At 41.8% G+C, this 16,008-nt stretch overlaps 1 protein-coding gene across 15 annotated transcripts in view; it reads left to right on the forward strand.

Moving 5' to 3' along the window:
* Positions 1-16,008, forward strand: part of FGD4 (FYVE, RhoGEF and PH domain containing 4) — a 109,458-nt gene that overhangs the window by 36,876 nt on the left and 56,574 nt on the right. For 4 of the 15 annotated variants that reach the window (XM_068662175.1, XM_068662218.1, XM_068662224.1 and 1 more), the window contains one exon: positions 6,208-6,274. The exons of 7 other annotated variants lie outside the window; for them this stretch is intronic. The gene's annotated coding sequence lies outside the window, so the exon portion shown is untranslated. Of the gene's footprint in view, positions 1-2,570; positions 2,903-3,255; positions 3,369-4,137; positions 4,244-6,207; positions 6,275-16,008 lie in introns of those variants that run through there. 4 more of the 15 variants (XM_068662194.1, XM_068662185.1, XM_068662201.1 and 1 more) reach the window with 4 other exon arrangements.

A 16,008-nucleotide genomic window follows, 5' to 3' on the forward strand; every position in this document is an offset into this window, starting at 1 on the left:
TAAATTCAGGACACAGGATGTCAATATGTTGCTCATTTTTCGTTGACACCTTCTGACTAACCAATTTCTTACTAAACTCTGGCCTAAATGGGGCTAAAGAATAAAGGGAGATGGGTATGTTTGCTTTCCCTCCTCCATCTCTCCTCAAAAGCATTTTGAATGTGCTGTTTTCTTCTCTCTATTTCAAGCAGTTTAAATTTTTGTCAAATATATCAAATATATAGAGGATTCTTTTTTAATGTTGTTGCATGTAATTTACATATTGCTTCTGCCAAGATTTGTAGTGCACCCTATTACCCCTTTTTGTGATTAGTATTGTGTGTAGCTTGTTAAAACTGGTTAAAATTAGACTTAATAATAATAAATAAAAAAAAAAAAGTTGGATATTGACTGCTGTTGCCCTTTATTCTGCTAGCAGTCCTGTGGTGAGTACATCTAGTACTTGTAGAAGTACAGCTTGAGGAATTATGTCAGTGTCTGGAATGGGTTTTCCGATGCCCAAGTTGTTTGCTGTATTTCAGTAACTACTTTTTTTTTTTTTTTAAATCAGTCAGAATTAACATAAATCTAAAAAAAAAAAAAAAAACAAAAAAACTTTGCAGGAGGTCTCTCCTGAAGGAAAAAAGACTAAAACTGAACTGGAACCTCAGTAATTTTGAAGTCAGTGTGTTTGCCAAGAACTGAAATTGCTACGTTTTTTGTTCCAGAAATGCATAAATACATAAAATAGACAAATATAAAAAACTCTTTTTTTGAGCCATGTTCTTTACTTTTAAGAGAAAAAGCAAGGAATGTCATATGTTTCATAATGCTTAAACACTGAAAAGTTTATAATAAAAACATTTGCCAAATGTTAAAGAGGAAATTGGCTTCCTTCCTTACATTATTTTACCTTTGTTGGCAGTGAATGAGTAGGATTGGTGCCCATACTTGATCAAGACGTTTTTGGTGATGTAAAAATGGCTTATTTAGGAGCAGAAAATGCGTTGAGAGGTTTTTCTTCCATCTTCGACAATGTGAGAGTAAATGAAAAGTGACATGCACAGCCTGGAGCACACACCGTGGTGCCAGGAGGAGGTGGGAGCAGCGGGTGGGAAGGAGCGGTGTGAGGCACAATGATCTGATAGCCCTGGGGTGGGAGCTGGCAGACCCGGGTTTTCTTCCTTGTCTGTCACTTGTGAGGGGTGTGAGTCCCTTCCCAAGGCTGGGTGCTGTCTGGCTGCCAGGCTCCTCTTGGCTGTGGGGATGGCCTCACGGGTGGGTATAGCAGCTCACTGATGGGGCTCTGGCCACGGTTGTTGGAGAGGCTTCCAGAGCTAGCTGTGCAATAATGGGGTCTCTTATCAGTGTGAGAAAAACTTAACTGCACTTGTGAAACAAAACTGCCTTACTTCCTTACAGTGAAACTGAAAGTTTAAGGGGGGAAGAAAATTGACCTCTGCTTGGAGTCACGGGAACAGATGAGCTTCTCTGTGGTGGTGGGTCCTGGTGCAGAAGTTTGCATCCTTCTGTAGGAACCAGTGCTGCCTTGCAGGACCAGCTACAAGGTCAAAGGTGCCATTAAGGGAGAAAAGGAAACCATTTTCCCTTCCTCAAAAGAGTAACTTGCCAGACCTAAGTTAGCATGTAGGAACTCAAAGTCCAAATTTGGCTCAGTTTTAAATAAAGTTACCCACAGACTTTTGACGCACTGTTAGTCATACGCCTTGCGTGGCTTCGAGAGCGAGGGAGAGGAAAGTTGAATATCAGCACGTTCAGTCCATGGGTCCATGGGCTACTGCACTGTGTGCTTCTCACATCCAGGAGTAGGACCTTAAATATTTTGAGATGAGGTCCTGTACAATTTGTAGGCATGTAAAACTTATTTTCTTTTGTAGCTGTTCTCACTTCATGGACAGGATTGCTGCTGGTTGGTCTTGAAAACCCACTTCCTTCTCCTCCCCAGAGGAGGGGTGTGGGAATAGGGCTGCGTGCTGAGTTGGTGCACACCACTGCTGGAGTGTGTAGCGGCACAAGATCTGGTCCGGTGAGAGCTGTGGTTTCAGGTACAGCTTTGATGCTAAATAAATAAATAAATAAATAAAGCTTTTCCAGCCACACCCCCGCCGGCAGCCTGGATGCAGAGAAACAGCGGCTTCTGCCTGCTGAATCAGCATCAACCTTGGCAGATGCAGGAGCAGATAAACCTCAGAAGCCGTGAGATCAAAAACAAGGAATTGGTCAATTCTTGGTGACTAAAACCCAAACTGGGAGTTTGTAGAATGCTCTGGGAGTGCTGTTGCAGGGTCCAGGAGGCTCCCACTCAGGGGAAATAAACCTTCTTTCAGAAAATAATCTTGTTAAGGGGAAAACGGCCCCCAGCTAATTTCTTTGAACCCTTCTGTGCGTTGAAAACACATGAAAATCCTTGCTATCCCCGCCTCCATTTTAGCCTGTGCTTTACGCCCCTTATTCCCTGGCGTGGCATGGGCCCAGGCAGCGTCAAGGTTAAACCTGGTGGAGAGCTTTGTTAAGGTGCTCGGTGCCTGCTCGCGAAGGCAGGGCACCTGCTAGGCATGCCCAGTGAGCGCCGCGAGCTGGCTCTCCCTTCCTGACGGCTCTGCGAGGCTGAAGCACAAAGAGCGCTTGTTGCCCGCTCCCCGGTAGTCTCCCAGTGCTCCCACTAGCTGGGAAGGACTGGTTACCATGGAGGCTGCCATCTGTTCGCTCCCCGCTGGAATGTGATTATCCGTGCTGGGTTGGGAACCGGCACAAGCAGGGGAGCGTGTGCTGGCTGCAATTATCTGCAATGGAGTGTGGTAATGGAAGGCTTGAATGAGCGAGCTGGAGCAGCACATAAAAGGATTTTGCCCGAACTGTTAATGGTTTCTAGCCAAGAGGAGTAAATGCGGCTTTTTGTAAGGTCAGTGCTAAATTCATAACGCGTTCAGTTAATTTTTAATGGGGGCGATGTATTTATGATTTAGGGACGATAGTACCATGGTAATAGTGCTTATTGTTAAGAGTGCTACGGGGAGGGGAGGGTGGCTGTGTTTTAAAGATTTCTGTCTCTCTGTTTCAGTTTGAGCAGTTTAATTTGGGGTCATTAAAGTAGTAAGTCAGAACAATAACTGGCCAAACTGACACAAATGGAGCAATTCATATCTCTTGTCTTTATGAAATGCTGTTCACTGCCAAATCCATTTGATTTACATGCCTCTTCACGTTGATTGCTTTTTGTCTGAGTGATTTTTATTTTCCTTTGGATGCGATAAGGGTTGTGTTTCTCATACTGGAATGACGGGTGAGAGATGGGGCTGAAGCAGAGCCAGTGGTACAATAGACCTTTGGGGTGTTTCGTGCAGTTTGCACGGAGGAAGCAGTGTAAGGTAAGCAGAATGCAGTAGCAGGTTTTTCCCTCCTTGCTCCTACCCTCTGCCCCTGCTTCCAACTCGCAAACTGACCGAAAATTTTGGAGTCTTCCTCTCGTATAGCTTAATTGTACCGAGACTTTTCACAAGTTTTTCAGGCTGTTCTGCAAATATTTGGGCTGTTTTGGTGGGAGGATTTCATGGAAAGGAACACGAATTAGAAGTGTGTGCTTTGTAAGGCTTTTGTGTCTCCTAAAAGACACGTTTGTTATGCTCTGGGAGAAGGTATATATATATATTTTTTTTTCCCCAAAAATGCACAATGAATGTTTATGTGCAGTTCAAATTATAGTGTTAAACAAGGGGCACTGAAATTCATTCTGTAGAGCCCTATTGCACACCAAATAGATAAAATGTTACAGCAGCAGATATTTTTAGTCCTGTAGGGGCTTTCCCATCTCAAATAAAGCTCTTACGCTGCATCCCTCTTGGCAGGACTGCCATTTTTATTTGGTACAGGGGAGGATATTGCTAGAGGCTTTTAATTAAAACTGTGTCAGCCCTAATTTTGACTTCTGCTTTTGTGCACTTAAAATGTCAGTGCATTGGCGTCTGGGAGAAAAGTTCCCAATGTGGTTAATAAGTCACTATTGCAACATAGTTGACTATGGCAAATTTTTAACCTACAAGAGGCTTTGCAAGTCCTTGTGCCTAACAAAAGCTGAGGGGGGGGTGGGAGAGAAAGAGAGGGGCTGAGTGTTTTTTTTTTTTTCCCCATTTCTTTGAGTACTCAGCACTGTTGGGTATATATGAGCTTTTCTTATGCCTGTGGGAGCCTGGAGTATGTGCCCGAAGTCCTTTCAGATGTTCCTTGTGCACGTTGGTGGAACTGGGTGAGTCTTCTCAATGCAGGCTGCCTCACCCTTGTGATTTAAAAGATTTCTTTTTAACACCTTCCTTCTCCAGAATTTAAGCATTCTGTTCCCGTTGAAGCGGGTGATTTATGCCAAATGTGCTTTTAATGGGCTGCAGTGGACTTGTTCACACGTGCCGGTTGCACGTCTGTAATTGCGTTGTTAGAGAGAGTGCAGGGGGCAGATTGGCTTTTGTGCTTGGGAAGAGATCAGACTTTCACCCTTCAGAAGCTGGGCTGAAGCTTGCTGAGAGCCATCAGGAGGGAAGGGCAACCACCCCAGGGCTAGTTATCCTGGAGCTGGTGTGGGATGTGTTTCGGTTCTCTGTTTGGTTTCTGGTAAGGTGGCTGTGGGTGGGAACAGAAAGCTATGATCATATTGACATAAAGGTAATGTCTTGTGCACTCCTCCCAGAGGTGATTTCTCCTGATTGCTAGCTGGTGGTGTGCTGAGAAGCTTGCTTTTCCACTGCCTTTGCTAAACCTTATCCAAGAATAAACAGGGGGGCTTTGCTCTTGGCATTCCCAAGCTCTGCTTCTTCTATTTTCTGACAAGCACTGTGTAAAGGTCCAAATGGTCTGGAGCAAATGATTTATATTTTTTAAATTTATTTCGTTTTCTGAATGGTTTATGTGTAGCTATCGAATATACATATTTTTTACTATTAAATTTTACTTTAGGTCACTGGGTCAGCTTTGTTTTGCAGATACAGGATTTAAAGGCTAGACACTCTTCTAATCCATTTGAGCATCTGGCCTTTCATAGTGGGCATCCCATTTCCATGTAGCAGAGGAACTGTTAAATGTCTGTTTGAAATTAATTATTTTTTTAAAGATTTTTTTTTTAATCTTTGGTGGATTATTACAATCAGCTCTGATGTTTATGCTTAATGCAAACAAATAAAGGTCAGTGTAATCTGCTACATGATCCCTTGAAGGAGATTTGTTCTCAAATACTGTCTTTGGGGGCCAGCAGAGGTGGTGATGGGTTGTACTCAGTAGTGGTATTGTTTTAAGATGGTAAGCTCCATTTTGGTACATCGTCTCACAAAAAAAGGCACTTTGAATGAACTCCCAACTACAAATAGTGTTTAGGAATACAACCTATTAAACATTGGGTTTTGCATGATTTTGTTTATGATAGATATACATATCAAACTTTCAGGGAGACTTGTCACTGAATGGTGAAATCCTGAGTCAATATATAGGAGGCTGGCTTGCATATAAATGATCACAATTGTTTTCTTCAAACAGACAAGTCTTTCTGCTTTTCCTTCGACGCATGACTGTGGAATGCTGTTTGACATGACTTGCTTTTATTTATACATTGTCTTCAGGCTGCTACTTTGCAGAGCTCTTAAACATGCTCAGTGTTTGATTCACTTTTTTCCTGCCATTTACTGCTGTATGCTGAGTGTTAAAACAATAAAAAGCTGAGGGGCTGCACTGTCTCCTCACACTATGTTGCTATTAAAGCCTGCAGTTCCCCTTGAAGAGCTCAGTGTTTTGGAAAGTCTGGGTGCCTGTTTACAAACTGTTCTCTTTGCAACTCCCATGGAATAATGGAGTCCTCGGGATATGGGATGTGGGAGGACAAACCTGCTGACACAGCACTGCTGCTCTTGGTCTGTTCGCAGGGCCTTGCATCTTTTATGCTTTGTATGGGTGAAGACAAAATGCAGGCATTAACGCTTTTTTTGATGATACTAGAAGTTGTTGTGCCAGATTTTAGAAAACATGAAATTTGTTGAATCGGTTCTAAAGCAGATCTCCATACTAAACCGGTGCAGTGAGGCTCTTCTTTATGCATGGCTGGATGTGAGAGGCTGGCAAGGTGCGGAGTAATGACACACCTGTGAATTGGAGCAGTTTATTATTATTATTATTAGACCATTCTGGGGTCTTGCACTTAGTAAAGACGTACATTTGTCCTGTCCTTTGCAGTGTCTCACTGAAGACTCTGAAGGCTAGGAGCTGTTCTGCAAATGACTTCAGAAAACATTCCTTCCAGGTAATCGCTGCTCAGACTTGGCAGTTAGGAGGAGAACAGGGTGGGGGTAAATGACCACAAACCAGCAAACAAATGTCTTGAAGGGGCGTTTTTTCCCAAGGTGTTCAGCGCATCCAGTTGCTCTAAAGTACAAAAATATGACTTAGTCTGGTAGAAACATGAGAATTGCTTACTTTGTGATGAACATCTGAGCAGAGCAAATACTTAAGTACATTTGGGAAAGTGGAGCTCAGAACTGGAAGTGATGTGGTGATGGTGGTCTATCCCTTAGTCACTGAGAGTGTGTGGGCTGTATGGTGTGAGCCTTCTCAGCTCATGACCTCTGCCTAAAGTCAGTATTGAGGTTTCAGAAGTCCTGAATTCCAGTTTTTTTCCATAGCTGGGGGACTTTGTTTTGCAGGCACTGAGTTAGTGCCATGGGCGGCACTGGGTGCTGTCGATCACAGCTGCTGTTGGAGTGGTGGAGGGAAGATTAGCTCCAGGGCTTGTGTTACTGCTTCAAGGAACAAGTTGATTCTGTACTGAGCTATTCCTGCAGGGCAGGACCTGAACTTCTCACTTGGAATTTTCCTGGCTTGTGTCTCTTCCTCTGTCCCGGCACTGCTTTTGTGCCACCACGTTCCTGCCCCGCTTCCTATGTGGGTTAATGTTTTTGTCATCCTTTTCTTAAGGAGATCATTGATGGTAAAGGAAATGAGTGCATGCATGAAGTGTGCTTTCTGCAATTCAGAATAGTTTATGAAGGCTTCCCATATCATGCTTGCAGTAGGTACACTGAGACTGAGATGTATCATTTAGAAGAAATATTTTGATGCCATTTTTACTTTATTATTTACAGCATGGTTGAGTATTGTACAGCTGTTATTAAGCTTGCCAAAATACATAAACTATGAACCCTTTTGATGAGTACCTTTTTCTTTTTCTTCTTTTTTTTTTTTTTTTTTTTTTTTTAAAGATCCCATGCCACTTTTCTTTACAGCTTTAATAGTTTTCTGGCAGCTCTATGTGCCAAGTCAGCTTCCATGACTAATTTTGATGTTGATTCTCTTCAGTAGCTCTTGTTCATGCAATTGCTTGGAGCCTTATTTTGCTGTTATGACTTGGACACCCACTGTAATGCAACTCACAATTTTTTTTTGTCCTTTTGGCTTTTCAAGGTTTCTGCGTGTGAGTCAGTTTTAACTGTGGAAGCTGCTAAAAGCAAACTCTTAAAGATAGCTGCTATAAGCCAAAATAAACTGGAAGGCTTACTGCTGGACTTAGAGCTTTATCTAAAACTCAAAATACAACACATCCCAGTATGATGAAATATTCAGAGGTAGCCATGTGAGCACTGTTTGCACGCAGTGAAGTCACCAGTGCTGCACTGCTCTGCTAGTTTTAAGTTATTTTTGGTACATATTATTTGGAAAAAACTCATCCAGGACACTGTAGACAAAACACCATTTTTTCCTCATTTTAGACATTTTTTCCTTATTTTACTATTTATTCTAAATGCTATGGCATTGCTGCTGGCATAAGAGGATGGTTGCTGCTTTCATTTCTAATTTTTTGGGGGGCAAGTGTGTCTATAAATTATAAGTATTATAAAATATGGTCTTTCTAAACAGTTTACTTAAATTTTCCAGACTTGTCTTATTGTTGATGATGGTCTGGTATGACTGAGAATACTCCAAAATGTTTCTACTGTTGAAAATTTCTGAAAATTGTAAAATGTTCTTTTGCTTGCTGTTTAGTACAGGAATAAAACTTCAGTTGGTAGCTGAGTTTATTTGTTTGTTTATTTGTTTTTTGTGTGTGTGTTTGTACACATGTGCATTCTGTGTAACATCCTCAGCGTATGTGAATGATCCACAGAGATAACAAGTGTGATACATACTGCAATTTCACATTAGATGTTTTCAGGATAAAACAATGCACGGGGCACAGTCATTATAGGAAGGAAAATCTGCTCAATCCAATCTGATCTACTTACAGTTCTTTGATGCTGGAGTCTATTGATCATGGTTTGATGTATGAAGATTTTCTTTGTAGGTCACTGAAACCGCTTTAATCCATGTTTATCTCAAAATTGGTTGGAATTTTAGAATCCCTTTCCATAAGAAAGGCAACGATGACATTGTACGGTGTATGTTTTATAACTGGCATCTTTTCTGACTCTAGTTTTTCTCGAGTTCATAGACAGCAGTAAAAGAACTGTGAGGAAAAGCTTATTGATTGCTTTTGTGTTAAAATAAATGATGAAAAGCTATTACCAGCTGGCTGATGAGGTCTGGGGTGTGGATAGTAATACTTTAAAGAAAATTATAGTTTCTTTAGTGCTGATGTGGTCTCTGAAGTGTGTGTTTAACTAGCTGCATAATTTTGCTATGGAAAATGAAGAGTCATGACTGTCGCTATCTTACACCTTTATGGTACCAAAACTGAAATTCTGTCACTTGTCACCACTGTCTGTACCATTACCTCCTTTTCTGAAGTAAGTTGGTTTGGGGAATCCCTTATGATCATTTTGCTTTGGACACTTGAAGTAAGGCCAGATGGACTGAAAAAAAAAAAGCAGCAATATATATTTATGGCAGGAGCTAAATAGACTGTAAAGAAGGTCCCAGTTTGCTGACTATCTTGTAGGTACTTGGCTAGGCTGGTCTAAATATGACAAAGTCAAGAGACTAAAGCTGTTTGTGTTCTGGAGAAGTTACCCTAATACTTTTTAGAATGGGATGGGGATGATGGAGAAGGGTGAAAGGGAAAGGGCAAGACTATTGTGCCATCCAGCTTCTCTTCTCCAGGAAGCATGAAGTCAGAGTTGAGGTAGAACAGGTTAAAAATGCCTGTACTGTTGCATATTCCATTCAAGAAATACAAATGGGACTCAGGAAGAGACTAAATAAATTTGCGGTGAATATGCCTGTCAGCAGCTGTAAAACACAGTTGCACAAACACATCTGCTGACTCCTAGACATCTGATGCTGGAAGCCATGGGGACTGAGGGAAAAATCATTGTGTGCTAGCTGCCTTCTGATGTTGGTTACCCAAACATTTGCTACTGGTTCTTTTCAGACATGCAATATTTGACTGAATGATTTCTTGTTATTACCATCTTTTTTTCTTGCCATCATTTGTTGTTCGTATGCCCTTATCTGCTCTGAAAATGTACTGACGTATTCCACTCTGGTGTTTTTTGTGAACTTGTCATGCTGTTTTTCATTAACTCAAAGCAAGAATAATTAATACTTTTATACTTAGTACCTGACGCTGCCCAACCTTTTTTTTTTTTTTTTTTAAATATGTTTATAAGAAAGCTAAATCACTGTCACTGCATGCTGACCAGCTCCACTTGTGAGTCTTTCTACTGCCTGGATTTCTAACATGGCAGGATAATTTTTAAGCTGAGGATGCAGCCTTTCACTAACTGCTAAATTTAAAGAAAAGTCTGTGTGCTGCTCTTTCTGGTTTGAATTGTGTTTTGCTTTGTCTTTTTTTTTTGGGGGGGGGGGGACGGGGGGGGAGGGGAGAGAGAATAGGGATGTTTTTTGGTGAATGTGTAATGTATGACCAAAAGCTAAATTAACTGGAAAATGAGAGTCTGTGTCCTTCAGCTGTTTTGCATAGTTGTTAAATGAGCAATAAGAAAAAATAAATCTGTGAAGGTGAAGAACGATGGGTGGCACGATGCTATTAGGGTAGGTTGCAAGCTTTTTCTCCTCTCCCCACTTCCCTTTTCCCCATCCGTCCTTAAAGAAGTGTGTGGGCTTCTTTGATAGCAACTAGCATGTGGTTCCCACCTGGTGAGGCATGAGGGCTGCTCTGCTGGCCTTGCATCACCAGCCTTTATTAGCTTGGTCCTCCTGCCTGGCTGCCAGCAGAGCGTGGTGGCAACTGGGACTGTCCCCACGAGAGGTAGCGGGGCCACTGGGGAAGAGGCAGCAGCTGCGGTGCAGGCAGGGGCCTGGAGAATCTGCCCTCTCCAGGGGGAAGGCAAGAGGAGGAGAAAGCAGCGAAGACAATGTAAGAAAAGGGTGAGCTGGGGGGCTTTGCTTGGTGTTTATTTACTGTGTATTAGTATAACAGAAAGGATGGTGCTGTAAATAGTAATTTCCTTGTCCCTAAATTGTAACAGGAAGCTTTTCTCCCAATTTTGTAAAAAGAAGTATGTAAAAATAGTGTTAAGCCATTTCTTAAAACAGGAGAATCAAACCCAGTTGATAAGCAAAGCCTTTGTCTACTCAGATTTAAAAACAAAACTTATTTAACAATTGCTGATTTTTGCAAGAAAGGATTACTTGGAAGGATGAACCACAAATTCCTGGATTTTTGGTAAATATGGGAATAGTATAAGTTACAGAAACGTAGCTTTATATGTTTATTGTAAAACATAGAGTTGCCATAACAAATGCATCCCTTTTGTAAGCGCTAATAGAGCAGATGGAAGTGATGTGGCACTCACCTTCGGTATAATTCTTAGATTTTTGTAGAACTCCAACCATTTAATTATTTGTTTGGAGAGCTTTGTATTGCTTTTATGCTTGGACTAAATTACAGACACCAAGGTTCTATCGTAACAAATGCTGTACAAATGTAGGACAAAAAAGCAGACTTTTCCCTTAAGAACTGATATTACAAGTCCTTTGGGCTTTTGTGCAGCCACTGGCTTTCCCTTTGGGGCACGTTACAGCTGAGCTGGAGGGGGCGGCAGGGGGGAAAGATGGAAAAATACTGCTAGTTGTTTTCTAATTGTGGCACAATAACTGCTCATCATACCTGCCTTGGTATTGCTTGTGTTAAACCCAGATCTTTGCATGTGAACCAAGAGAGCTGGAGGAGGGACTGGTGTAGTAGGTTTTGATGTCAGAACTGGGAGGGAGAGTCCATTGAATAAACTTGTTTCTGTGTGGGCTGCAGATTCAGGATCTTTCAGAATACTTCTCACCTGGTGAGGCTAGTTACCCGTCTCTTTAATGTACTATTGTTATTCTTCATTATGGCAGTCCAAAATATCCATTTTTAGACTCTCTTCCCACCCAGCTTACTTCTTTGGACTTCTTGTCCCTTCTCTTCCTGGTGGTCACTTGTTTTTGTAGGTCACTTGCTGAATCTGGTTTGTTCTCCATCTTATTTTTCAATGGGGACATGCATGTATTGAGCTGCACCATTTTTTCTTCCTTCCTCACGCGCCTACGTGGTGAAGCTTAATGGATGCGGCTTAATGAGACCTCCAATAACTAGGTTTGCTTACTGTCCTCTCTCACCCTTTTTCCTTCTGTTGACACTGATGCTTATCTGACCCCACGGGCCATCTCAGCCTGCTAAGTTGACAGACCAATCCCATAGAAAATGAGTATGTTTCTGGCAGATTAGTGAGCTGAACTGGCTTGCTTCACTGCCAGACAAGGCCCTGTAAGGATAGGAAGAGCAGCATTTTCTGTCATCAGCCACTGGCTTGATGTGACTGTACTCTTGGGCTGCATGCTGATCACCTCGCCTTGCTTCTCTTGAGGTTATTGAGCAATCATGCATGAATTTCATCATTCGTGTATCCATTCAAGGGCCTTTGTCAACTCTTCACAGCTACTGCACTCAGTCATCATTAATCTTTGCAGTCCTGGGCAGCCCATTGCTGCCCCTGGGTAGGATGTCAGAGCTGAGTTGAGGGGACAGCCTGGCTTGGAGAAGGGTGGGTATGTTCCTGCCTGCTGTGCCGTGCCATGCCGTGGCTTCCACCACACACCTCTTGCAGCTGGTCAGGTTGTAGAAAACACCAGTTCAGTTTGCTAACCTGAAAGAAAACTCTTTGTTTTGCCTGCGGGGATTTTCCTGACGGGTTGCATTGCCTGATTGTGGGCTGGATGTTTTGATAAAGGATAAAATTGCCTATAGTTGCAAAGTGGTTCATGTACTAGAACCACTAAATTGAAATGCAGCTGTATCGTTAACCACATCCTTGTGGGCGTCATCTCCCTTCCTTGGCAGAGAGGAGAAACTGCTGAACATCCTTGTGGTGGTTTTCCTCATGTGCAGCTCCTGGTAGTTGGCAACAGAATAAAAGTCAAACAGCCACATGGTGATCAAAGGCAGGAAGCCAACACCATGTCCCCCCCTACAGCCTAATGAAACAACAAAGCACAAGTGGCAGGACTGTGTTGGGATCTTGCACATGGCTTATTTTAGGTTATCCCAAGAATCAGGAATTAAGAGCAGCATGTGCAACGGCTGAAGGAGAGTGGGTTCTCTGGAGCAAGGGTGTGTGGTGCCTTGCTAGCTAATCCCATTACCCTAAGAACAGCTGGGAGCCAAGCAGTATGATGCAGACTTTTCTAGCAGGACCTTGGAAACTGCTTTGGCTTAGGGACAAAGCATGCCTTCAGTTTTGACTAGGACCAAGTTACTGTCCTTTTGAAGTACTTGGGTGGAAAGCAAAAGGGTGAGAGGTAAGTAACAGTGTGAGACAGCTGTATCTACCTTATAGGAACCCTGTGAAATGTGCCTGTTTGTTTGATGTGGTTTTAAGTCTTTTTTGGATTAACTGATACGTTTAAAGGTCTGTCACAGGAAGAAGAAGAAGGAAAAACAAAAAGGAGGGGGTGCTTTCAACAGAGCTCACTGATGTGTTGGAATTCAAACTGTTTGTGCCCTGTTCTGTGCTAGAAGGGATCTGAGGCTACTGATCCTTTAGGTGGAAGAAAAATCACTTTTTCTCCATGACTGGCTTGCAGAAACTGCATCCCATATCCTGATGCAGTATTCTCAACAAAACTTTTCAAACACTCTGTGCCTGAAGTGAGCCTGCAGAGAGAAGGCAGCTGAAAGCAGAGAGGCTGAACGTAGGGCTGTGATTCACTGTCACATGAGCTGATTTGTTCTCGGGGGTGTGTGAAAGTGTGGAATGTGTCCGTGTCGCCCTTTAATACTTGGTTCAACTTTTTGGACTTCTTGAGTGCTCACGATAATGTGACTTCGTTCTCAACAGTAGCTTCATCAAATTAGGAATAGTCAAGAGAGGCAAATGATTTGAGTTCTCTTACCTGCAAGATGGGGAAAATGCTAAGAAAGCTTGTGAAGTTTAGTTTGCAGAGTGCTTGGAGGTGGAAACTCAGAGTAAACCTCCTGTATTTATTATAAGTCATTTTAAAAGCTCTAGTACTGGCGTCATGAAGTCATATGATGAGACAATACTTTTGAGTTGAGATAACTCAGTTTTGTAAAGTTAAACTACTCTACTGTGCATATCTGTGGACCAAAACTATGCTGGTTTTAGTTTGAATAATTATTTTATTAATCTTAAATGACAGCAGCTACACAGTGGTATGATTTTAATTACCCGCTAATGAGAACACTTTATTTAACTAGCTGTTCTCCATGCCCCTTTTTCTGCATTTAGAAAAATTTAATAAAATTAAATTTATTATTCAGTTAACTTTTCTTTGAAGTTCAGGGACATGATCTAATGACCTGTCAGATACAGTTGTGCCTCTTGTCAATGGGATTGCAACTAATATTTGATAATATGACATTTGGGTGTGGGTTGTACTTTGCACTGTTTCTGTTCTTATAGTAAGGAAAGCTGGGTATAAAACTCATGTGAAACCAGGGGAATAGATTAATGAGATGTCCCCATTGTATCTGTTTTAATCTCCCACAAATCCCCTTACCTGCTAGCTAATCAAACAGAGATAAAACAATTAATCTTCTCTCTCTCTTTTTTTTTTTTTTTTTTTTTTTTTTTTTTTTTTTTTAAGGGAGGATTTAAACGTGTTTTGAAGTTAGACTTCGGAGACTTTATACCTGTTTTAATGTTGCTGTTCTGGAAATGAAATTTCACAATGTCCTTCAAGTTTGTGATTTTTTTTTATTATTATTTTTTCACTGAGCAAATCAGGATCTGAAGTTGCTCTCCATGAGCTATTGCAAGCAGTGGAGTCATCTGATGGGTAGAGGGTGGACAGCCCTAGTCAGAGCTGGGATCTGGTGTGTGCTCTGTGCCTCCTGCTGGCACCTCAGGGATGGAGGAGAGCAGAATCTGGGAGCTCAAATAGCCTCCCTCCCACTAGTCTCATGCTGCAGAGTCAGAAATAGCAGGGATATGTGCTTACCCGAAAAGGAAGACTTGGCAGCTTGTTTTAATTTTCCCTGCCACCGCCCTATGCTTTCCCTGGTTTGACCCCTCATCTTCTCTTCCCTTATGGCAGGCAGTATCTCATATTTCTGTAACTGCTTACCTGAACCCATTGCTTTTCCCATCTGAATTTAAAATCTGCCACCTATGTGCATCATCAGTGTTTTCCCTGGGTTCAGAAGCGTTCATCAAGCTGAAGGAAGATGGAACAAGTCTCACTGGCAGGTGGACAAAACAGTCTGGTGTGGAAAATGGTTTGTTTAAAATATGGAATACCCAAGAAACTGCATCTTCTTTGCAAAGCCTTTTCTGGAGAGAGACGGTGTTCTGTTGTAGGCTTGCTTCATCTGGAAGCCCCAAGTTAGGAGGCAGTCTTCAAATTCTGGGAGATGAGCTTCAGAACAGAAATGTAACGTGTTCATTGGAATTCTCAGTCTGGTCTCTTAGTCCAGCCTTTTATAAACTTAATCATTTACACAGTTACTTTTTGTTTTCATGGTGTATTGATGACCTGGGTGAATGAGATTTCTTTAAGGAGACTGGAATTACTGGCTAGGAGTATCAAGGATGGCAAATTGCCATTTTAGCGGTTCAAAAATAACATGCCAAAAACAAACAACACACAAAAGTCTGGGTTAAAGTGCTAAAAATGGATTTTGTTCAGATCCAGGTGCACTGAACTTGCATCTCCTCAGCTCAAGAAGAAAAATAAAACCAAAGTTTTGAAATAAATAGTTGCTCTTACAGGTTTTGGAAAAAAACAAAACACAACAACAACAACAACAAAAAGTTTGACATCTGTACTAGAAAGGAAATAATTAACTTTAGCCCTCGTCAAGAGAGCTGTCTCCTCAGTGAAAAAACAGATATTCATAACAATGGATTGTTTTGCAAGTGTATTCCCTGTAACCCTTGGTACTTGTCCTTCAGAGCAGCTCTGCAGCAGCATGCTTGTGCGTAGCCTTGAGTGTGAGGGTTAGGAGTGGACCTTGGTGTAAGGGACTGCAGGGAGATGTGGTTTGGAGCCCTAGCTGAAGATGACCTCAGCTGCAGTGAATGAAGAGCTGGCTGCTGTATCCGGACTCATATTATCCAAATTGACAGGGCTGGATTTAAATCCTGGTTTCTTTCTCCTGCTGGTATAAATGCATGCCAGCCAGGGACCACGTGATCGGAGTGCTCACATGTGAGCAAAAAAAAAAAAAAATGCCACTTTCAGTAACTTCTCTTTTCTGTTGGTCCTTTCACTTTTTGAAAATTTGCATTTCACAATACAGAATTCACTGTAATCGCTTTCTGTTCTGCCCTTGGGCATGATAGCTAGTTTATGCCATTTAAAAATTGATTTTAAATAATTCCAGGGAGTCTTAATCTGTTCCAAATAAGCTAATATTTTCATGACAATTCCTTAGTGTAGACTTCTTTGTCCACTGCTCCAGTATTGTGTGCTGTGTTTATAAACTTATTCCTAGAATGAAGTATGCACATTATACAGTGAAAAAAAAAAATACTAGAAACGAGCATTGTGTAGCGTAAAGGGAGAGCGAAGTCCTGACCACAGAAATGCTCTAATTTGTCCTTTAACCTTGATAGTGCTTTATTTTCAAAGAGCAACGCAGTT

The sequence above is a fragment of the Anas acuta genome, chromosome 1 (genome assembly GCF_963932015.1).
Source record: "Anas acuta chromosome 1, bAnaAcu1.1, whole genome shotgun sequence".
Taxonomy (NCBI): domain Eukaryota; kingdom Metazoa; phylum Chordata; class Aves; order Anseriformes; family Anatidae; genus Anas; species Anas acuta.